General features: G+C 37.1%; 1 protein-coding gene across 7 annotated transcripts in view; it reads right to left on the bottom strand.

Annotated features, from left to right (window-relative positions):
* The window catches only part of IMMP2L (inner mitochondrial membrane peptidase subunit 2), an 896,337-nt gene that overhangs the window by 33,405 nt on the left and 837,982 nt on the right, over positions 1 to 24,950 (bottom strand). The window lies entirely within an intron of this gene.

Below are 24,950 nucleotides of genomic sequence, written 5' to 3'. Positions count from 1 at the left end.
CAGTTTGTAGAATGAGGTAGAGACTGCTACTTCGCATAACCAACATTATTTCCTTCTTTCTTTCTTATTAGGATAACCCTGATTTTCTTCCTGGTGGCAATATGTCCATAAAGACTGCATTCCCCAGCCAACCTTGTTACCAGGAGTGGCAAATGAGATGAAAATGGAAGTTTTAAAGAGCCTTTTTAAGTGGCTCTCCCCTAACCCTCAATGTCTTCCTCTTTCATTCTTTCTAGAATTCAGACATGATAGCTGGAGTTTGGCAGCCACAGAAACTGGCATAGAAACTTTAGATGCCCTTAGGACTACAAGTCCTGCTCTAAGGACGGCAGGGTTGGAAGACAGGAGGAGCTCTTAAAAGTGGAAGAAAGCCAAACAGATTTTCTGTTATATACTGTAAATTTAGCCACAGCCCCAAAACACTATTTCTCCAGTATTCACCTTCTCACCTTCCTACTACATCATTCTAGTCATAAGATGCTGCCTAATTCAAAGCTGTACTGTTTGCAAGTCATTCAAAAGTTTTAAAAAATATCAAAGCACAGAAAGACACCAGAACGTGCCTTGTGTCTATCTGATATGCTTTGAGAAGTATTTTGAATTCCTATTTTTTAAGTAAATGCTAATGACATGGAAATTGTTTTTATAGATTTCCAATGAAAGGTAAGGTGCTTTGACAGCTGTCAGCAAAGTGTTGAATAGACTGTGGCAGTGAGAGGTGAGGGTATTTAAAAGCCCTATTGTCGGTGGCCTTAATTTGGTCTGATACCAAACTGCTAAAAATTGGCATCCACTAAGGAAATTATGTTTATCCTTCTCCTTTGATTTCTCCCTGCCTCAGCTTCCCCAAGCTTCTCTCAGTTGTGCTCAGAGATGGCCTCAGTTTCATAAATGATTCTGCCCTAGACCCTGTGCTAATCCCCACTGAATCTCAAACTCTCTCTCCTTCCAATATCCCATTTAATGGGACCCAGCATATCATGTCACATACAGGATGTAGAGGTTGTCACAAGTAGGAAGATTACTGGGCTCTCTCCCTGTGCTGGGAGGAATTCTGAGATGTCCCCCTTGATCTCCACTCAGTGGGTATAGCTCCCTTCCCCTTGAGTATGGGAAGAACCTGTGACCAATGAAATACAGAAATCACTCCCAGGATTATATTATGTTAATAAGACTCTGTCTTAGCAGACTAGGTTGTGAGGGATTCTCCTCTGGCCTTAAAGAAGAAAAAAGTCATGGCATAAGCTGTAGAGGGTTAAAAATCTTGACTCTCATTTGACTTTTAGACAGGGCTCTTTAGCTAAAAAACTTATGTGACAAAAGCTCACAGCTAGCAGGGCAAAAAGCCTATCTAACCAATTCTAATCAAGTACATGTTGATTCTCAGTTGATTTTTAGATAGGGTTTTTAGGTAATGCATGTATGGGACAAAAGTCCTTGGCTAGGGGGCAAAAGCCCACAGCTAGTGGGCAATGACCCACCTAATCAATTCTAGTCATTGTTTAGCGATGGGATTATGTACTTTGATTATTTAACATACTGACTGTTGTTAAAAGATGTAGAAAGAATTGCTGTAGGGAAAAATGTGAAAAAATGTTTGCTAAGGGCAAGCTGTTTGTTGATGGAAACTTTTGAGACAATTAAACTTAGATTTAATCCTGAGTATGCAAATCTTGCTCAAATCATTTAAAGAGAGGTTATATTTTGGATTAAATAATGATCACAATTTTCACAGATTGTACTTTGGAATGTCATGTTGTTAATTTAAATGATGTTACTAGTTTCCATTGTTTAAGCTATACTTAGCCATAGATAACTTTTGTCACATTGCCCATGTCTTTGTGTCCTTTTGAAATGATTCAATCAATTCATTTTTCTTGTGAAACTTCCTTGTCCTTACAATAAAAACCAGAAGCTAACTTTGAATTGGGGCTGTACCCAGTTTTCTCCTTCTGACAGAGGAGTGGCTGAGGTGCAGTCCTTCGGGCTTCTCATTGCATTCATGTTGCTTTGAGTAATCCTTTTTTTGTGTCTCTGTTACACAGCGAGAAGTGTAACAATAACCTGCCTACAGGAAGGGTTGCATGGTAGGGATCTGAAGGCACCTTCTAGGACCTGATGGGGGCCTTCAGTTGACAGCCTGTGAGAAGCCTGGGCCCTCACTTATACAACCACAAAGAAACGAATTTTGTCAGCATCGTGAATGAGCATGGAAATGGATTCATCCCTGGGCAAGCCTCTAGATAACCACACAGCCCACCCAACACTGCTTACAGCCTTGGGAGACCTTGATCAGAAAACCCAACTGTCAGCCATGATTTTTGACCCACAGAACTGTGAGACAGGTATGACTTGTTTTAAGACACTAGGTTTGTGGGAATTTGTTATGTATCTTAGAAAACTAACATACTGCTCAAGCCTCTCTTGCTTCCTATGGACCTGACACCCATCACCCTAGTGCTGGTTTTCTCACTGTTTTCCTCACTGATGCCCTTACGAATCCTAAGAGCTCTAGTCCACAGCACTGAAGCTTTTTTTCTAAGTACCACTACTTCCCTTACACACACCCTGCAACCCCACATACTGCCTCAGAGACTTTACCTTGCTTTGGTGAGTCTTATGTTCCCTAATATTCATGCCCTAACTATTGCAGTCCCCATAGTCTTCACAAAGATAAGCACAAAGATTGTTTGGACAGTATTCAGACATTACCTATGGACATATCTCTTGGTCAATAACCACGTCAGCCTGGATTTCCAGAAATATCTTCCTAGTACCCTGGCATCTCCAATGCCTTGCATCACTACCTCTTCTGATATCTCTTACCTTATCATAGACTTTTCAGTGTTGATGGGTTTACCTGAACTCTAACTTGAGGTTAAAGTATCTGTTGGATACTGAACTTTCTTGCCTGGTCATTTATTTCAACTTCTTCCTTCTACATCTCAGAAACAAAACAAAAACCCACCCATTCATTCTAAGAAATCGAAGCAAACTCAGTATCAAATGTTTATGTATTAAGGCTAGTATACTAGTATTCCTAAGTACTCTTATAGTATGTATAATTTAATTTTTTATATGTTCACTTTTGGTGTAACTGGAATGCAATATAACATTAAATGAATATTTGAAGTATCTTATAACCATTTTATAGACCTCATAACAGTTTTTTAAAAAAACAAATATAAATTTTTTAACAGATCTAAATTATTATGAAGGATTATAGTTAAGGAATATATTTTCTGTTTTATCACATAATACATGTTACAACTCTAATATACCTAAAGCCATCTATACAGCACTGAAGTAGACATTTATTAAAAAATTCATATGGAAAATTATCCAAAATCAACTAACCCATCATACTGTAGTTTTTATAAATGAATTGCAATGAAAATTGAATATTTCCAATATTGTAGTATATAATGTAATGTACAGATGGTATTTACTGCCTGTAATAGCGTGTTACTATCATTTTCAACAGAAATAATAACTACCAATTATTTAGTGGTTACTAAGTGTCAGACATTATTAAAATGCTTTACATACATTCTCTCATTAAATCTGGGCAAACATAATGACAAAGGATTTATTAATAATCCCATTTTATAGATGAGAAATTAGAGATTAAAAATACTAGATATATTTTAAAATATGACACAATTGCAAACCAGGATTTAATCTCAGGCTTTTCTAACACCAAATTTCATTTTTCTATTATGGTGTACTAGCTCTAATTTGGTTTCTATACTTATATAGTCAAATAAACTGTGTTGCTGAATGACTTCTAAAATTTCTTTGCAAAGTAGCATATGTAATTAATTTAGGATACATATTTGGATTTTATTTTAGCTTACATTTTATTTGGCTTTAATACACACACATGTATATTCAGAGAAATTTTTGATTCAGCAATTATTTATGAGTGAAAAGTTAAATAAATAATAGACAATACTTGTCAGGTCCACCGCTGGCCGACCCAAACAGCCCTAGCCTCACTTTCAGTCTCTCCCTTGGAGGGTGAGCGAATTGCCTGGATTCCTCTTTCCCTCCAGTCCCCGTTGGAAGGAGACGGGGGAAGAGAGCCACGAAGAGAGGTGAGCACAGCCGCCGGCCCCAACCAGCCCGTTAAAGGACACTCAGACACAGCGGGGGTTCTGTCGAGCAGTTCCGTTTATTATCACACAAGCACTTGCTTTTAAAGGCAAATGGGGGGCCGACCCCATGGCTCACTCGGGAGTGTGCAGCGCTGGTAGCGCCAAGGCCTCGGGTTCGGATCCTATATAGGGATGGCTGGTGCACTCACTGGCTGAGCACGGTGCGGACGACACCAAGCCAAGGGTTACAATCCCCTTACCGGTCACTAAAAACAAAAACAAACAAACAAACAAACAAAACAAAATAAAGGCAAATGGGGAAGGGAGGTTTTTTTTACATCCTCCAATCAGCTTAAAGGTTACAAGAGCATGCATCCTGTCTCAATGCCTAGCTATTGCAATCATGCAGTGTTCATGAGCGCGGAAGCGCATATTTGGCCAATAAGGGCTAAGGCAAGGTTCCTGCAGACACTCCCACCCTACTTCCTCCTGGCGCCATCTTAGGCTGCCACGTTCCTTGTGGGCCCATAATGGCGCTGCTTGTAATGTCACTTAAGGTGGCGTTAGTTTTTAAGGCCCAACATCTACTGTCAGGAAAATGGCTAATGCCAATAATGAATATTAAGATCTAAGACCTAAATCAAATCATAGATAATTGACATCTTTACAATATTTAGCCTTTCAATCCAAGAACATAGTACATTTTCCCATTTATTTAGGTCCTATTTAATTTCTTTCAACAGTGTTTTATGTTTTTCAGATTATAAGTGTTGTATATATTTTGTTAAACTTATTCCGGAGTATTTCAAGGTTTTGATGCTATTGCAAATAATATTGTTTTAAATTTTTTATTTCCAATTGTTCATTGCTAGTATACAGAAACAATTTAATTTTTCCTTCATGCAGTTTATTTTTTTCCTTCAGAAGAAACTATTTTTTTATAATGACTTTGTAATCTTCAACCTTATTATACTCAGATCTTAGTTCTAGTAATGTTTTTGTTGTCTTAGTATTTTCTATATATGCAATCATGTATTTAAATCTTTTACTTTTCACTTCCTAACCTGTATGACCCTTATTTCATTTTCTTGTTGTATTACACTGTCTAGACCTCCAGCACAACAAGAATAAAAGTGATGAGATCAGATAGCCTCGCCTTGTTTCCTATCTCAGAGAGAAAGTATTTTTGAAGCTTTATAATTATACAATTCTTTATGATTTATGAAAGCATTATGATTAACTATGACTAACTATAATACTGCTATAGACTTTTATCAGAATAAGGAAGTTCCCTTATAGTTCTAGATTTCTTAGGATTTTAATTATAAATAGATATTGAGTTTTGTCAAATGTTTTTTCAGTATCAATTGAAATGATCATATGGTTTTTGCTCCTTCATTATGTTAATATAATAATTTATACTGACTGTTGAAAGTTAGCACCCTTGCATTCCTGGAACCATACCTACTTGGTAATGATATATTATCCTTTTCAATTCAATCTGCTAATATTTTGGTAAGAATTTTTGTGTCTATGTTCACTGGAATATTGGTATGCAGTTTTCTTTCCTTGTAGTATCTTTGTCCAGTTTTGATACCAGCTAATTTTTTATCAAATGAGCTAGGAAATGTTCCACATTTCTGCTTTATTTCCCCACACGCCCATGCCCAGAGATAATTACTTTTACTTAGGTGTTCCAAAAACCTCAGTGCACAGCTCATTCATATTTTTAAATAGATCAATATACAAAATCAGTGTTCCTGGTAGAAATAATGTTGTAGAAGTATGAGCTATGAAAAGCAATGGATAGCAAAGAAATTAAAATATCATTAGAAACAGAATACTGTGTTTAAAAATAAAACTTTGATGTTTACAAACAGGTCTTTGTGTGATCAAGAATACTGCTTATATAATGACTATGTTTCAAAATAAAATGTGGAATATATTCAAAATCTTATTGAATTCTAATTATACAGAAAAGGATAGTTTTCTACCACTCTTAAGAGGGGATTTCTCAATTGATTTTATAATTTGTAAAGAAAATTGTCAATGGGTCTAATATTTGTTAAATATGTGTAGTGGGGAAAATCACCAATTTAATGTGTTAATAATAACCTTCAGATTGCTGAGTAAGGAAAATTTAGCCTAAGTTACTTCTAGTTGAATAATTTCCCTTAGGAATATCATTCCTTCCTAGCATTTCCAAGTTTCTCTTACGATGTTATCACACCTATTAAACAGTGCAACTTTTTAATGCAATGTATAACCATAAACTATTCTCAACACTATTTATAGTCCTCTTGTCTTAATTGCTGCGAAACTCTACCCTAACCATTTTGATATGTGATAAATTCAGCGTCAGGGAGAAGCACCACCCCGGCAGGGCTATCTCAAACTGTACCTACCAGAAGTCCTGTGACAACACGGAACACTAGACTGCATGGTAAGCTATTTATTAGACTATTAACTTTGTCTGACCCAGTTTGTCAAGTTTTTGTGTTCTAAATGTCAATTGCTATTCACTTGATTTCATTTGGTTTTGCTAGACTAAGAAATTGCCTTTTTCAAAGAAAAAACTCAGAAGTCTCTTGGGAGAAAAAGTTAAGTACTGAGAATCATCTTTAAGTTAAATAACTAGTTTGAGAGATTAGTGAGATTCTTTCTTCATCCATTTGTCTAACCCTGCCCCGCATTTTACACTTGGCTACATATTGCTGTTTACCCTGATTCCACAGCATCTGCCAAATAGGGGAAAATTTTCCAGTAAAGCCTTTGCTTAGACTAGATCAAACCACCTATTTTTTTTTGGGGGGGGGGGAGGTCAATTTATATTTTATAATCAAATAATAAAAAGTTAGTAATCATTATTATATATGATCAGCTCATTATTAGTATTTCCACCAGCAATAACCATAGACTAAAAGGAGATTAAACTGGAAGCATACTTTCTGCTCTTTATTAGCAGATGAAATAAGGGATTTAGTGATGGAGGAATTTATAGCTACTGGCTAAAAAGACAGTTTAAAACGATCTGCAAATGGCTTTCATCCATGTTGATCCATTACCCAAGATAATCAAGAGTTGGCTAAAACACCCCCAATACCCCATCCAACAATTGGTTGTGTCAGACGAAAGAGACTGATAAATGGTTTCTAGTAGAATGTTTCAGGTGAACAATAAGTAAATGTATGGTTATATCTCAGAAAGGAAAAAAGAACAATTTTAAACTTACTTCTTGGTACTTTCGTTATATACTAAGAAACATCATATCTGCTTATTGTGAACTGATTTGTCCAAGCCCTAAGAAATAGTCCCTCAGGTAATTAATGTTACCAGCCTGACAGAAGGTTATATCATGTCTTAAAACAAAAATGCCTGAAGAGGGTCAAAACATTTTATTTTGTAAATGTTCACTTTTATGCCAGTACAGTCATTTTTTAATCCCAATATTTCTGCTATAAGAAAGGAATGATCAACCCTGGAAAGAATAAGTGATTGTTAGAAATGTTAAGAATAAAGGATATATAAACTGCAGAATTTTTTTGACTGATTAAATGTGATTAAAAGTGAGGGATAAAAAGAGTCAAAGATAACTCCTCAAAGTCAAGATAACTCAAAGATATGTTTCTCATATTATGATGGTGCTATTCATTAAAACTGGAAACCTCAGAGAAGAAGTATTTAGAAATATGGAAGTAAAGCTCCTGATAGATATCTGGAAAGAAGAAATATTTGAGAGTGTTGGTAAAATAGAATAATTTGGTCAGGCACCCTTGCCTCGGGTCTGGTTGGGTGTGGTGCAGCACATTCTTTGTAAACAAACTGTGTGTATGTGAGTGGAGTTAGTGTGCACGCACACAAATGTATCTTTTTAGTTTTGTTGCTATTGTATTCTGTAGAGTGTGGAGAGCAGTGGCCCTGAACTTCTGGCTGGCAGAGAGCTTCCATCTAAGAAGAGAGCATGTTTACTTTGCTGGCAGCTGCTCAGTTTTTCTTTGGACTTTGTTGGTAGCCGTTGAGTTTCTGAGTTTCTCTTTGGACTGCCTAGCTCCTAGGTGTGTGTGTGCAAAAATAAAGACTACTCTTTCTTCAACCAAGGCTCCAAGGACCATTCTTCCAGTTACCTAGCTCATAGACCTGCATGTGAAGGGTTTGTGACCCAGTCAGGACAATGGGCTTGAGGGGTCTGTGAGCTCCAGATCCAGCCCTAGCTCTACAGAGAGTCAAAATAACAAGGGGAATAAAAGAATTAAGAGATTTGGGTAAGTGCATCTAGGAGACAACTTGAATGAGAACGAAGGCAAAGGATGGTATCCTACTGGCTGGCAACATCTATGGATTTATTTGAAAGATCAGGAGGCATTTAAGTAGAAAGGCACAGTTCTATAAAGGCACAATAGAAAATACACACAACTCAAAGTACAAGCTCTCGAAGGGAAGGCACTTTATTTGTATTGCTTGCCATTATACATATCCATAGCACCTATTGTCCTACCTGGAAAACAGCTGGTAAATATTTGTTAAATTGTCAAACAAACCAAGAGAGTGATGTTATGAGAACCAAATGCAAAGAGGATTTCAAGAAGTTATTTACAGTGGTATGTAAATATATGATGTGATTACTGGATTTAGCAATTAGAAAATCATTAAAAACCTTATCAGGAACAGTTTCTGTGGAGTTTTGATGGTGGAACCCACATTGGAATGGATTGAGAAGCATATAAATAAATGAAGCAGTGAAGATGTGGACAACTGTTTTCTCTTTCAAAAATAAGGTCAGAAAAGTACAGGAATTATTAATACATGAAACTAGAAAAGGAAACACTATTGAGAACTTTTTTTTTTTTTTTGTAAATTAGGTGAGATGTATGCAGGTATATATGTTGGGAAAGAAGCCAAAGAAATGGAGAAACTGAAGAGACCAAAAAAAAAAAAAAAGGCATAATTATGGTCCCTGGGACATGGAGGGGATGAGTTCTGAAGCAGAGATGGAGGAATCAGTCTAAGACCAAAGGAGGGAGCTCTCTATCCAAAGAGTGACTAAATGTGGACAGTGGGGTAAAAGAAGAGTCAAAGGTAACTTCTCAGTTTCTAATATAAGGGATCTATACCCCTTACCTCTAAAAGGAAGAATAAGAGAGAAAATAAGAATGTTTATGGTATAGAAAAATTTTGAGGACACGTCTGCCTCACATTTCTCAGTGAAATAGCAATGATACCATCTTTTTAGAAGGCTTAGGCATTAAGTAGGAATTTTGAAGACAGTGGTAGAAATTTGGTGCAAACTCTGTCACTGGATTAGGGAGTTTAACAGGGATATGTGGCAAGAACTGCTGCTGTTCAACTGAAGAGGAGGTAAATTTTAGTTGCTTGTACCAATTTGCTCAATGGCTGAGTTTTCTCCAGTGGCATTCAGTGGTCCTTGTATAGAAACTAAAAGGTGAATAGCAGGTTTAATCCAATGCTAGAAGTTGGCAGAGAAGTATGATAGATTGGATAGGAACCAGGGAGTTGAAGGTGCAGGAATCCATGCACTTGGAAGGGAGGCTACGGGGAGAAGGAGGAGGGAGGCAATGGTCTAAGTTTAAAAGGAGATGGTGGGAGATTGAAGTGCTTCAGAGTATGAAGGGCAGGGGGGATCAGAGGGACTAAAGGAGTATAGGTGCCTCAAGGATAAGAGATTATAGCCCTGAATCATAAAAGGCAGATTTAGCTGGGTGTGGTTCCATACTGAGATGGGAACTGCAGTTGCATACATTAGGTCAGCTCAGGTGCTTACTTGAAATAGCCAGAAGCAGCAAGAGCTAGAGGGCAGGTGTATCATAAGGCAATCAGGGCTCACATTAAAAATGTTAATATTTTTCTGGCATGAGTGGAATAAACAAATGAGGTTGTATGAAGCTGTAGTGACTGGATCAAGGGATCCTACTGCCTGAGTAATGCAATATCCCTGATACACTTGAAACCTGTTCCAACCTATTCTCTGCCTGTGCATCTGAACACAAAACTTAGGAAACTCTGCCTGAGGAAATACTGAAGGTCAAAATAAGGGAAATTGAACAACTAATGACATAGCTTGGAAAGTTAAGATGAAAGATTCAAAACAAATGTAATAAGATCTGAATTCAGGGAAACACTGGACTGGACATGTGGGAAAAGAGCAAGAATCAGAATAAGGGAAGAAAGTCTATGACTGTTGTTACAAATTGGTCTCATGTGACATTTGACGTGGGCCATGTGATACATGGATAAGTTAACTCGGAAGTAAACACGAAGGCAAAATTTAGAGTCCTGTTATTTCTGTTGTCCTTGATGGATGGCAACGGGACTTCCTTAAGGATAACCATGAATCACCTGCTGAGAGAAGTTGACAGAGACAGATTCCCCAGAATAGGTACAAGCATAGGCTCCAATTTCATTTTAAAAGCAAAAATGAAGTAAAGATAAATTTTTTTTTTTAAAAAGCACTATGACTACATTAGTTTGTTTCTGTTGCTTATGACAAAATAACTACATTTTGGAATGGTACATTGACACTGGATACTTTGTAAGAAAAAAAAATTTATTGCTTACAGTTTCAGAGGCTGGGAATTCCACAGTCCAGGGAACACTTATCATGAGGGCCTTCTTTGGTGGTGGCTTTACAGCAATGCAGAGGTCTCACGTGGTAGAAAATGGCAGAGCAGAGAGAGAGATAGTACCCCATGCACTCTCCTTTTAAAAAAGCCCTCAGAACCATGCCATGACCACCATTTTTAATCCATTAACTAGGTCTGGCCCTAAATCTAATCACCTCTTCAAGACTCCACCTTGCAATTAAGAAAATAGGATTTCCCAACCTCTTAACAGTCACAGTGGGGATCAAGTTACTAATACATAAAACTTGGAGGACACAATCCATATCAATGAATAAAGTAGTGTTTTTCTGCAATCAGAACTCAGATATCTGAAGATTTAGTCATTTGTCTATTCCTTTTATACCAGAGGCATATTGTTAAATTGGTTAATGGAAAGGAAAAATTTCTAACAGATAATATTATTCTTTATGTGAAGTACCATCTGTGTATTGAGTTCTGAATGTTCCTGGATATGGAAGAGAAGAAATGTTATGGAATTTAAAAAAAAAAAAACAAAAAAAATTTAGAGTCCACAATTTCAGAAATAGATGTTTCAAGGTAAAAAGACTTTTTTTTTTTTTTTGCTATTTTTTATTTTTAATTACTCACATAATGCACAGCCAAAGGCACCACAGGTAATTGATAAGGAAATTTTTTTTTAAATAGGCTATTTTAAGAGGTTTGGAGTTTTTATAAATGAAGTAACTGTGCTCAAAAAAAAAAAAAAAAAAAAATCCCAACCCATTGTTAAAATACAAAAATCTACTTCTCAAAATATATACTAATATTTTCTTGTTTGGCAATTGCATAAACTAACAGGAAGTTCTCTTAAAGTCTGGAATGTTTATAAAATAATATTTGTGTTTCAGTAGACTATAAGATTCTCTATTCTGCTTGAACATCTTTGAAGGAATGATCAAACAAACAGAACATCATTTGCATTGCCAAATGACCTTGGTCTGTGATCCTCATAGAAAACAAACAGCTTTAAATGAGAAGAAGCTGTCAATTCTGGCCAGATTACAATAATGAGAGTTCATCACACGCTGTATCCTGTGGTTCTGAATTATAGCACTCTTTTATGTAGTCACACTGTAAATCACCACCCACTATTTATGGCATTTCTGCGCTTCTAGCCAAAATATCAAGTAAATCAAATTGGGGATGAAATATTTTTGGCTTAAACTGACCCAATATGTTCTTGTTCCTGACAGCTGTGAAATTCAAGAGTTATTTTACATCTTAGTGTTTGAAGTCTAAAAATCACAATTTTGGATGACCTGATGCACTCCAACTAAAATCCTGGAAATCTCATGATGTCTGGGAAATTAGCTGAGAGGGGCATGAGCGGATCATTGTTATTGGATAAAACTCACAGGAGAATCATAATAAAAGGCTGTTAACTATGAAGCCAAAGGCAAGAGATTATCAACAACAAAATTTTAGTAGATACCCAAATTAGAATTAAGGTGTAGCTCTTAATAGGATGATAAAACATAGAGATACATTCTTTCTTATTCCAGAAACTCAGCTAAAGGATAGAGTCAGAGCCCCTAGTTCAGTCTGGTAACTATCCTAACGAAACATTTACGTAGAAAGTAATCACTCTTCTTCAAGGCTGTTGTAACAATTAGTAAAAAAAATAAAGGAAGACTAAAGGGATGAACTAAAACAGAGATATAAACAATAATGGAACTGTTCGCCACCACAGGGAAATATTGTCCTAATTGTTTGAGGTTCATAAGTAAAGATTGCTATGTCAGTATTATTATCTTAAAATACTTTAATGAAGCCACAGGAATTTCATACAATAAAACTATTTAAATTTTGGAAAACAAGATGTAATTTAGTCTGCAAATTAGTCTACATTACTAATTGCTGATTAATATGATACAGCCTGCAGCCCTTCTGTTCTTATATTAGCTGTCTTGTGTGGATAGGACTGTAACTCTTAGAGACTCAATACTTATGTTGAATATTTCTGAAATCTTTTAAGTGCATTTCTCTTAGTAGTTATGACTATGCCCTTAAGATAACAAAGAAAGGGCCGAGCCCGTGGCGCACTCGGGTGAGTGTGGTGCTGGGAGCGCAGCGACGCTCCCCATCCTATATAGGAATGGCCGGTGCACTCACTGGCTGAGTGCCGGTCACAAAAAAGACAAAAAAAAAAAAAAAAAAAAGATAACAAAGAAATATTTTGGATCCTTGCTGCTATAGATTGATTGAATTGTGCCCCCCAAAGTTCATATATTAGAAACTTAATCCCTACTGTAACTGTTGAGGGTGGGCAATCCCATTATGGTAATAGAAAGGTGGGGCCTTGAAGAGGCGATTAGATTGTAGGACCATGCTGTAGTGAATGGATTAACAATAGTGGTCAGGGGTGTGGTTCTGAGGGCTTTAAAAGGAGAGTGCATAAGGAGCTATCTCTCTCTCTCTGCTCCATCATTTTCTGCCACGTGAGACCCCTGCATTGCTATAAAGCCACCCACCAAAGAAAACCCTCATCAGAAGTGTTCCCTGGACTTTGGGCTTCACAGCCTATGAAACAGTAAGCAATAAATTTCATTGTCTTACAAATTACCCAGTTCCAGGTATTTTGTTATAAGCAACCAAAACAGACTAATATACTTGCCAACTTGTTTTTCCAGAATAGGTAGAATTCAAAAGTGAATTTTCATTCACAGGTAGCTAGAAACACATATTTGTCTTTTGTGACCCTGGAGTGACAGCAACTGTAGTACCAATTTGTGGTTTGAGGGCTTAGCCCTCCATCTTTCTCTCAGCTTCTCCCCCACCTCAATACTATCAAGATAAATATACAATATGTAAAAATAGTGTGTCTGCTATAGAAAATCAGCTTCGAGAAGAGTTCTCCTGCTTCCCTTCCAATGAAATCACCATGCTACACTCTTCCTATATGTAGTGTTGTACTAAGACATAGCTTAGTATACTGCTCAAATGCAGTGACTTTGGTGTCAGGCAGACATTGACTGATAGAAGAGATAATCTGAAAGGGACAGCACCAACTCTTTCGATGTGTATGACCTTGGGGAACTTTAACCTAAGTCTCAGATTGTTCAGGGAATAAATGAAATAATGCATTGTGAAGTGCTTGGGCAGCATCTGGCAAGTAGCGAGTACCCAATTACGGCCAGACATTAAATGAGAAACCAGGTGTATTAGTCCATTTTGTGTTGTTATAACAGAAATACCTGAGACTGGGTGATTTATAAGGAAAAGAGGTTTATTTGGCTTATGATTCTGGGACAGCTGCATCTGGTATGGACCTCAGGCTGCTTCAACTCATGGTGGAAAGTGGCAGGCAGCTGGCGGGTATAAGCAGATCACATGGCGAGAGGAAGCAAGAGAGAAAGAGAGAAGGTGCCAGGGTCTTTTTAAACAACCAGCTCTGGCGGGAACTAATAGAGCGAGAACTTACTCATTACTCCCCTTACCCCCAGGAAGAGCATTAATCAATTCATGAGGGATCTGCCCCCAAGACTCAATCAGTTTCCAACACTGCCACATTGGGGATCAAATTTCCAAATGAGTTTTTGGGGGACAACACATCCAAACTCCATCACCAGGTGCAGGGAAGTTTTAAAAATTTGCCAGAGCTCACACAGGTAATAAGTGACAAACTTGGGATTTAAACAGATCTGATTCTAAAACCCATTTACTTAATTCACATGAATATTTTCTCTCTCACATGAAAACTAAGAAATCATCTCATCCACAGTTGGGTCAAATTTTTCTTTTGGCAAAAGATGCTATATATTATAATCAAAGTGAACACATATTCCAATTTTTGTTTCTACAGTAAGTGTTATTAAGAGTTTGAAAGGCAAACTTAAAACATAACATATCCCATTATTTTTGCTGAGGAAATCAAGGCCTATCTTTTAGGCCCTTCTTACAATGATAAGGGAACAGATCATGATTCAGCTCCACCTTTCCTATAATTACCAACTTTGAGAGGTGGAGCCTTGAACTGGTGATTAGATTGTAGGACCATGCCATAGTGAACGGATTAATGATGGTGGTCTGGGCATTGTTCTGAGGGCTTTAAAAGGACAGCACATGAGAGTGTTTCTCTCTCTGCCCCACCATTTTCTGCCATGTGAGAACCCTGTGTTGCTGTAAAGACACCACTGAAGAAGACCTTCATCAGATGCCATATGTGTTCCCTGGATGTTAGACTTTCCAGCCTCGAAACTGTAAGCAATAAATTTTATTTTCTTATGAATCACCCAGTTCCAGGTATTTTGTTACAAGCAACAGAAATGGACCAATACAGATGGTTTGAAGATACTGATGCCAGGAGGATGGGATTTTGGAGTGAAGCAGAGAAATATGTGGGCAAATAAAGTTTCTGAACATAAAAGCTCTTCATTTTTCACCATCATGCTTCTTAGACCACAAGAATCTGGACTTTAGTATAATTTGGGCAGGAAAAACTCAAGCTGAGGGGCAGGCAAATGTGGCAGACTTGTGAAAGCTCTCTTCAGCTCTGAGGCCCAATCACCAACTCTTTCTTAATAGAAAGATTTCCTTGTACCTAGGATGTTGCAGTGCATTTTCTTTCTTTTTTTAAAATTTATTTATTTTAATTGACACATTATAATTGTATATGTTTACGGGTTATAATCTGATGTTTTGATATATATATAATGATCAGGTAAGGGTAGTTAACATAACCATCCCTTCATACATTTATCATTTCTTCGTGACAAAAACATTCAAAAGCCTCTCCTCTAGCTATTATATAATATAAACACTTAACTGTTAATCATAGTCACCCGACTGCAATAGGACACCAGAACTTATCCCTCCTATCTAATTGTAATTTCGTATTTGTTGGCCAACCTCTCCCTGTTTTCCCTCCCCAGTCTTTGGTAACCACTGTTCTATTCTCTGCCTCTATACTATTGACTTCTTTTTTTTAATTGTGAGATCATGTGGTATTTGTCTTTCTGTGCCTAGCTTATTTCACTTAACACAGTGACCTCCAAGTTTATCCAGGTTGCCACAAATGACAGGATTTCATTCTTTTTTTTTTTTTTTATGGCTGATTAGTATTCCACTGTGTATATATACCACATTTTAAAAAATCCATTCATCCATTGTTGGACACTTAGGTTAACTCCATATCTTGTCTATGGTAAATTGTGCTTGTAGTGCATTTTCTAAAATACAGACACGCCAACTATAAGCTGGAAAAATTCTGTTTTATAAGTAATAAAGAACAATGAATGGCCATTCTGCTATGGTCTAAAACATTAGTCACTGGACCATAGATGGTAATGCCACATTGTATTGTGATTGAGATTTTGAGGTGTTCTCCAGTAGAGACAGAAGTTATGCATGTGTGTAAACATTCCCCTCCAAGCAACGAAGACAGCTGGAAGTCACTGTCACACTAGCTAATGGAATAAACTACCACCAGTCTGATGCAAAATCCTGACCTAAGCTTTTGATCTTATATTTGAGATGCAGCTGCCACAAGGCAATCTTGCTCACAGCAAACTTAAACCCATGAGTGTGTGAGTGTCTGGGTTTTAATTTTCTAAGATCAGTACAATATTCACTGACCAAAGGGAATAAAAGGCAGCTAACTGGTAGTGACACATTCTTTGAGACTGATATATTTTCTTATCCTCTTAATAAACCTTCACTGATTAGTAATTGAAGTAGTTCTCAAAATTGACTGATGGAGAAAAAGACACATATGTCTGGCAATATGTCCTAATAAAATGCTTTTTATAAAAAAAAAAAAAAACACCCACAGCTTTGAAGAGATATTTACTGTAACCTTTATTTTATATCCTCTGGTTATAGCCACAGAGACAAATAAATTAGAAAACAGAGGTAATTATATAGATATACCATGTAACCCTAAGCTACAATCTCAAATGATTACACTGAAGAATAGATATTTTGGAACAGTAAACACAAGGAATTTAGGAAGGAAACACTGCTCAGGAAATATTTAGCAGAAACATTTGCAAATGCTTAGTGGAAAGGGCTTATAAATAATTTATATGAATTATAATAGTAACTGTTTATGCTAAATTTGGTATGTTACTTTGACTAACATCATTTCTACTTATTTCCTGTTCTTTATGTAATTCTTCTCATCAGCAACCCCTTAAAATATTGTAGAACACTTGCAACATTTGAACGAGTTATGCCTGTGTGTCAAAATATCATTTCATATTTTAAGCATGGATAATATTTTGAGATTTGTAAGTATTAAACAAATTTCAAGAGATCACCATTTATTTGGTTGGCAACTTAGTTGGTGTAGTTTTCCACTTGAAATAGGATTATGCTTCAAGTCAAAGAAAACTATTAGCTAGATTTGCCCCATATACAACTCTCGAACTAAGCTTAGATGGAGAAAAACTAATGTCAGGGTCAATGTCTTAAATTCCAAACTGCATCTCTTCAATGACACCTTTTGTAGAGCATCTCTATTAAGAAAATTTGCACTCAGGAACATTCTAGAACCAAAGTGTCTGTATGCTATACTGTACTAAAGCAACAGTCAGACACACTGCAATAACTTCCTTTAGAGTAATGGTGCAAGGTTTCCTGAGAAATGTTGGAAGTGGACTCTAAGGATAAGGAAAAATGTCCTCAGCCTTTTATTTCTTTTTTGGGGGGGGGGAATCAGGAAAAAGATATTTTAAAAATAAAATTCAGTAAAGAAAAAGGGGCACTCCAATAGTCTGTGATGGAGTTTGGATGTGTTTTCCCCACCAAAACTCACATGGAAATCTGATCCCCAATGTGGCAGTATTGGAAACTGATTGAGTCATGGGGGCTGATCCCTCATGAATAGATTAATGCTCTCCCTGGGGGTGGGGGGAGTAATGAGTGAGTTCTCACTCTATTAATACCTGTGAGAGCAGGTTGTTTAAAAGACCCTGGCACCTCCTCTCTCTCTCTCTCTCTCTTGCTTCCTTTTGCCATGTGATCTGCTTGTACCCACTTGCTGCCTGCCGCTTTCTGCCATGAGTAGAAACAGCCTGAGGCCCACACCAGATGCAGCTGTCCCAGAATCATAAGCCAAACAAACCTCTGTTCTTTATAAATTACCCAGTCTCAGGTATTTCTGTTATAGCAACACAAAATGGACTAATACAGTCTGGTAAATTTGCTTTCATAAATATGGTGCTTAACCCTCAGTTTTAAAAAAATGCCTATTAAAGTTCACAAGAACTACACTAAACCTCTTCTCCTCAATAATCACCTATCCCCTCTTCACCCTGGAATCACTACCATTAAGGGTCTATCATACACCTGTGAGTGGCTTATCAAGAACTGGCTATGAGATGTTAAAACCTGCATGACCTTGACTAAAGTAAAAGCATTTCCAAGTACAATTCATTTAACTACACCATTATACTGGATGACAGGGCTGAGACTAAGGGAGCATGAGAATAGTAAAGCTCCAAGTCCCTTGGGGTAGACAGATAAAATGAGGCAGAATCTGTCTAAACAACACATTTGTTATAACTAGTCATGGTGTTTTCAAAGTCTTTGTTCTGGAAACTACACTGATTGTGCCAGAGTTCACCTTATCACTGCTGTGACAAAGGCATTTCAGACATAGATCAGACTTGCCCATCTTGATTTTACACAGAAGAAACCAGAAATGACAATGTGTGGGAAAAGCTGGATCCAGACCTGCATTTTTTATTAATATGTACTCAGTTACTAAGAAATTCTTGCTCTACACATTTTGTTTTTTTTACTTTAAAAAGTCAGTATTTTACTAAATTTTGGCTTTTGTTACTAGCTATACAAAATGAAATATGTTTTCTTGGTCTTGTATCCATTGCAAATATATGGCAGACTTTATGAATAATTATATTTAGAAACCCAACTTTCCTCTTAATCTCCGTGATATTTGCCTTCTACATTCAAATTTTAAAAGATTACTCTTATTTTATAGTATTATTTAAACATTATAAATTCATCTTTAGATTTAAAGAGATAGATTCAACCATTCAATAAAAATGAGAGGGGAGAGAAACTAACATTTGCTGACCATGACTACTATGTTTAAGCACTGTGCCTAGCAAGAAGTACAATAACCTTGAAACAATCACTGGCTAGGGGAGAAGGTAGCTACAATAACACTAACCTTGGTATCCTGTGACAAGGGTGGTGGTAGAGCATTTGTTTGTTCTGAGACCACAGATTAGAGCCTGCATATATTATTTCATTTGTCCCTCACCATATTGTATGAGGTGGGTACTATTATGATGCCCATTCTACTGGTGAGAAACTAGGACTTAGAAAGATTAAGGTCCTTGACCACGGTGACATAATGAGTATGAAATAGAACCAAGATAAAGAACCATTGTCAACATTTTCACCAACTTATGGTAATTCAAAATTATTATTCATTTTGGGGTCAAATATTTAAAATGCTACATATTACAGGGACTTCACTAAAGGCCACTAGTAATACAAATTAAAGCAATGCATCTTTTATGAAGAAGCAATCCTTCTTTAGTCATATCTTATAGGTGTTTGGGGAATATATTGAACATTATGAGGTAAAATCAAACAGATTGGCTTCTAATTTCAAGTGAAACATTTTCATGTTAGAGTGTATATAAAATACACAAATAGATATTAAACACATATTGCAGCTGACGGGTTCACTATTTAATGGGTGTGAATAGAAAGAGGTAGCAATCTAAATAAATTTAAAGCACAATATCCAATCTAGAGATAATTATTTGGTTTTTGTCCTTTATTTTGTTGAAGTGGTATAACACATTCATTGACGTGTGTATGATGAACCATCCTTACATCCCTGGGATGACTCCCACTTGATCATGGTATATAACTCTTTTGATGTGTTGCTGTATTCTGTTTAGTAATATTTTGTTGAGAATTTTTGTGTCTATGTTCACTAGAGATATTGGCCTGTAGTTTTCTGTTTATGTTTTATCTTTGCCTGGTTTTGGTATCAGGGTGATGCTGGCCTCATAGAATGAGTTTGTGAGAATGGCTTCTGTTCAATTTTTTAGAATAGTTTGAAGTGAATTGGTATTAATTCCTCTTGAAAGATTCTGTAGAATTCAGCAGCAAAGCCATCCAGTCCTGGGCTTTTCTTTGTTGGGAGGCTGCTTACTGCTTCAATCTTGTTGTTTGTTATTGGTCTGTTAAGGTTTTCTGTTTCTTCTTTGTTCAGTCTTGGTAGTTTGTATGTCTGCAGAAATTTATCCATTTCCTCCAGGTATTTGTTGGCATCTAGTTGTTTGTAATAGTCTCTAATAAAAATATCTAGGAATATCTAGAAACTTAACCAATGAGGCAAAAGATTTCTACAATGAGCACTACAAATCACTGCTGAAAGAAATTAAAGAGGATACGAAAAGATGGAAAGACATTCCATGGTCTTGGATTGGAAGAATTAACATAGTGAAAATGTCCATACTACCCAAATCCATCTACAGATTCAACACAATCCCCATCAAAATACCAATTATATTCTTCACAGATACAGAAAAACAATCTTAACATTCATATGGAACAACAAAAGATCCCAACTAGCCAAAGCAATACTGAGCAAATAATAATAATAATAATAATAATAATAAAGCTTAAGGCATAAGACTACCTGACTTCAAATTATACTACAAGGCTACAGTTACTAAAACAACATGGTACTGGCATAAAAACAGACACTTGGACCAATGGAACAGAATAGGGAACCCAGAAATCAACCCACACACTTACAGCAAACTGGTCTTCCACAAAGGCAACAAGAATATACACTGGGAAAAAGATTGCCTCTTCAATAAGTGGTGCTGGGAAAACTGAATATCCACATGTAGAAGAATGAAACTAGACCATACCTCTAACCATATACCCAAATCAACTCAACATCACTAAAGACTTAAATATAAGACTAGAAACTATAAAACCCTTAAAAGAAAACATAAGGGAAACATTTCAGGAAGCAGGAGTGGGCAAAGACTTTATGAATAAGACCCCAAAAGCACAGGCAACAAAAGGAAAAATAAACAAATGGGATTATATCAAACTAAAAAGCTTCTGCACAGCAAAAGAAACAGAGCAAAAAGACAACCCACAGAATGGGAGAAAATATTTGTAAACTATGCATCCAGCAAGGGATTAATATCCAGAGTATGAAAAGAACTCAAACAACTTAACAGTTAAAAAACAAGTAACTCATTTAAAAAATGGGCAAAGGAGCTGAAGAGGCATTTCTCAAAGGAAGATATACAGATGGCCAACACACACATGAAAAAATGCTCAACATCACAAAGCATCAGGGAAATGCAAACCAAAACCACATTGAGATATCTCTCACCCCAGTTAGACTGGATGTTATCAAAAAGACAGAGAATAACTAATGCTGATAAGGATGCAGATAAAGCAGAACCATCCTACACTGTTGGTGGGACTGTCAGTTAGTGCAGCCGTTATGGAAAATAGTATGGAGGTTCCTCAAATACCTAAAGATAGAACTGCATATGGTCCAGCAATCCCATTGCTGGGTATATACACAGAGAAATGAAAAACATGTCAAAGGGATACTTGCACTCCCACGTTTAACACAGCTCTATTTACAATAAGCAAGAGTTGGAACCAACCTAAATGTCTATTGATGGACAACCAGATAAAGAAAACGTGGTATACGTACACAATGGAATACTACTCTGCCATAAAAAAGAATGAAATTCTGCTATTCACAGCAACATGGATGGACTTAGAGAAAATTAAGTTAAGTGAAATAAGCCAGGCACAGAAAAATACCACATATCCTCACTTATAAGTGGGTGCTTAAAAAAAAAAAAAAAGAGAAAAAGATACAACAATCAAAATAATGAAGGAGAGAAGAGAACTGAGACTGACAGAGGTGGGAAAGAGGGAGGAAAAGGGGGAGTGGGGTTAGTGAGGAATAGGTAAAGGGCCACAAAAAATGATTACAATGTGTAAGGTTGAATATACCAACTATCCTGATTTGAGTATCACATATGGTGCACAGGTCTTGATATTTAATGCTGTACCCCACAGATATGTACAATTATGTTTTAATTTAAAAAAAACTGGTGGTGGGGGGGAGTGTGAAGAATGTACCTAGCATTCAGAAATGAGGTGAACAGAGACGTTAAATGTTACTGCAATAATGAAGAACTCTATTAGCAGCCTCTGTAGTCTGGGGGAGACCAAGGAGAGGAGAGGGTGTGTGTGTGATGGTCCTGAATCTGGAATTGAAACTTGTGTCACCATTTTCATAGCTTTTTTCCCCTCAGTATATAGACAAATACACAAATCCAACCATGAAAAATGACATTAAAAATACCTTGCCAAAATTAGGTGAAGAATTCTTGACATGCTCAAATTTTATGGTATTTGTATCATGAGAATGAGCTTGTGGACTCTATTTTCTCTATTGAGTTCAGAATAAAATAGACAAAAGAGCCACAGCTGATTATAATTTATTCATCATTCCATAGTTACTGAGCACCCTGCTGGGTGTCAGGTACTGAACTAGGAAGCAGTGCTCCTTGGCTGCCCCAGCTGTGGCTCAAGTCGGTCCAAGTGTGGCTTGGGCTGCTACTTAGGAAAGGACAGGTGGTAGACCTTGACAGCATCCACGCGATGCCAACTTGGCAGGTGTGCAGACTGCAAGAGCTGTGGGGGCATGGCTACTTCCACCTAAATTTCAAAGGATGGCCCAGAGAGTCTCGGGGCCCAGGCAGAAAACTGCAATAGGTGTGGGACCACCACAGACAGCCCCCACAGTGCAATGTCCAATGGGGCCATGTGGTTGAGGCCACCACAGAGAGTGCCCATTAGGGAAATGCCCAGTGAAGCTGTGAGGTTTGGCTGCCAAAGACAGCTCTCACTAGGCAATGTGTAGTAGAGCTGTGCAGGCAGGGCCAACCCTGAGACCCTGGACCAGTAGAGTCACCAGCATGAAACTCCAGCCCAGGAGAGCCACAGGAATGCCACTGTAATGCATGAGAGCTGCTCATGGGCTATGTCCAGCAAAGCGAGGGGGCAGAACTGCTTTGAACTTTGGGGGCCCCAAACACACCCCAGTGTGTCCAGAAAGTGGGACATGAAGTCAAAGAAAATTATTCTCAAGCCTCAAGATTTAATGTTGTCTGCCTTGTTGGATTTCGAACTTACTTGGAACCTGTTACTCCTTTCTTCTTTCCTACTTCTCCTTTTTGGAATAGGAACGTCCACCCTACGCCTGTGCTAGCATTGTATATTAGAAGAACATAACTTGTTTGATTTCACAGATTCACAGCTGAAGAACAATTTGCTTCAGGATGAATCATATCTTGAGTCTCATTCATATCTAATTTAGATAATATTTAGATGAAACGCTGGACTTCAGACTTTTGAGTTGGTGCTGGAATAAGTTAAGACTTTGAGGGCAATTGAGATGGAATGAATGTATTTGTATGTGAGAAGGATATGAATTTGGGGGGGCCTGGGGTGGAAGGCTTGGATTGAATGTTTGTGGCCCTCCAAAATTCGTGTTGAAACTTAATCCCCAATGCAATAATATTAAGAAGTGGAACTTTTAGGGGGTAATTAGCTAATGAAGGCAGAGACTTCATGAATGGAATTAGTGCCCTTATAAAAGGGCTCGAAGGGATGTTTGGTTCTTTTTGCCCTTCCACCATGTGAAGACACAGCAAGAAGGGACCATCTTTGGAGAAGAGAGCAAGCACCAGACAGTTAACCTTTGGTGCATTGATCTTGGATATCCCAGCCCCTAGATCCGTAAGCAATAAATTTCTGTGTTTATAAGTTGCCCAGTCTAAGCTATTTTGTTATAGCAATGAGAACAGCATGTAGCCCCAATATACCTTTGTTTATTTATAAATTATATATATATATATATATATATATATATACTCTGCTATATGATTATTTTGTAGAAATTCTAAAATATAGACAAAGAATTTTGTTAAAGAATAAAATAAAAGATAAATATAAATAAAATTTCCTATATTGTCTTTCCAATCTAAGTGCGTTGTCATCTACAAGTTAATTTGAAGACTGATACTGGAGGAGGTAATCAGTATAAACATTTAGATTCTACTTCTTCAGATTGGCAAGAAATAGTCATAGAATCGAGTAAGTCTATACTGGTGTGAGCTATTCCCTATTCCCTTAAGGAAAAATCTGTTTCCAATGAGGCAAGTTACCAGTAAGACAGCTGGACCAGTTCTGAGCATTGGCAAGGCCAGAAGCTTTAATGTAACTGATGGAGTTTGGATGTGTTGTCCCCTCCAAAATTCATATGGAAATCTGATCCTCAGTGTGGCAGTGCTGGAAGCTGTTTGGGTAATGGGGGCGGATTCCTTATGAATGGATTAATGCTGGGGGTGGGGGGGTTAATGAGTAAATTCTTGCTCTATTAGTTCCCATGAGAGCTGGTTGTTTGATAGACCCTGGCATCTCTGGCTTCCTTCTCTTGCTTCCTCTCCCCATGTGATCTGCTTGTACCTGCTGGCTGCCTGTCCCACTTTCCACCATGAGTGGAAGCAGCCTGAGGCCCATGCCAGATGCAGCTGTCCCAGAATTGTAAGCCAAAATAAACCTCTTTTCCTTATAAATTACCCAGTCTCAGGTAATTCTGTTACCAAACAATTACAAAATGGACTGATACAGTAACCGCAAGAATTGTAATGTAAGCATGTGAAAACACCAATATTATAAAACAAAAATGTGGAAAATAGAAACAATATAAATTTATAGGTATTAGCTGCATGAAGACTTTGAGGTTATTTTTGTATTTTCCCTTAAAACGGGGACTTTTTTCTAAACATGTAATTACAGCAACATTTCTGGAAAGCACCATGTCAGTATGTATCCAGAAGCTTTAAAAATGTATATATCTCATGAATAAACTTCTTAGCACTTCTCAGATGCTAGGGAAAGGATCTGAGATGTGGTTTAAACTTTATAAATAAAGATTTTCATTACATACAATTTATAATAATACAATTTAATAATTAGAAACAACTTAAATATAAAAAATAGGCAAAATGGTTAAGTGAATTATAATATAGTCATACAATGAAAAATTACACAACTATTAAAATTATACTTCCAAAGACTAATTGATGACATGGAAAAATGCTCATGATACATTAAATGGAGAAAGCAGCATAACAAATTAGGTTGCACACACCCTTCTCTCTCCCTGTTCCAT

Source organism: Cynocephalus volans, chromosome 6, assembly GCF_027409185.1.
Source record: "Cynocephalus volans isolate mCynVol1 chromosome 6, mCynVol1.pri, whole genome shotgun sequence".
In the NCBI taxonomy this organism is placed as follows: domain Eukaryota; kingdom Metazoa; phylum Chordata; class Mammalia; order Dermoptera; family Cynocephalidae; genus Cynocephalus; species Cynocephalus volans.
This window is presented reverse-complemented; position numbering and strand designations above follow the sequence as displayed.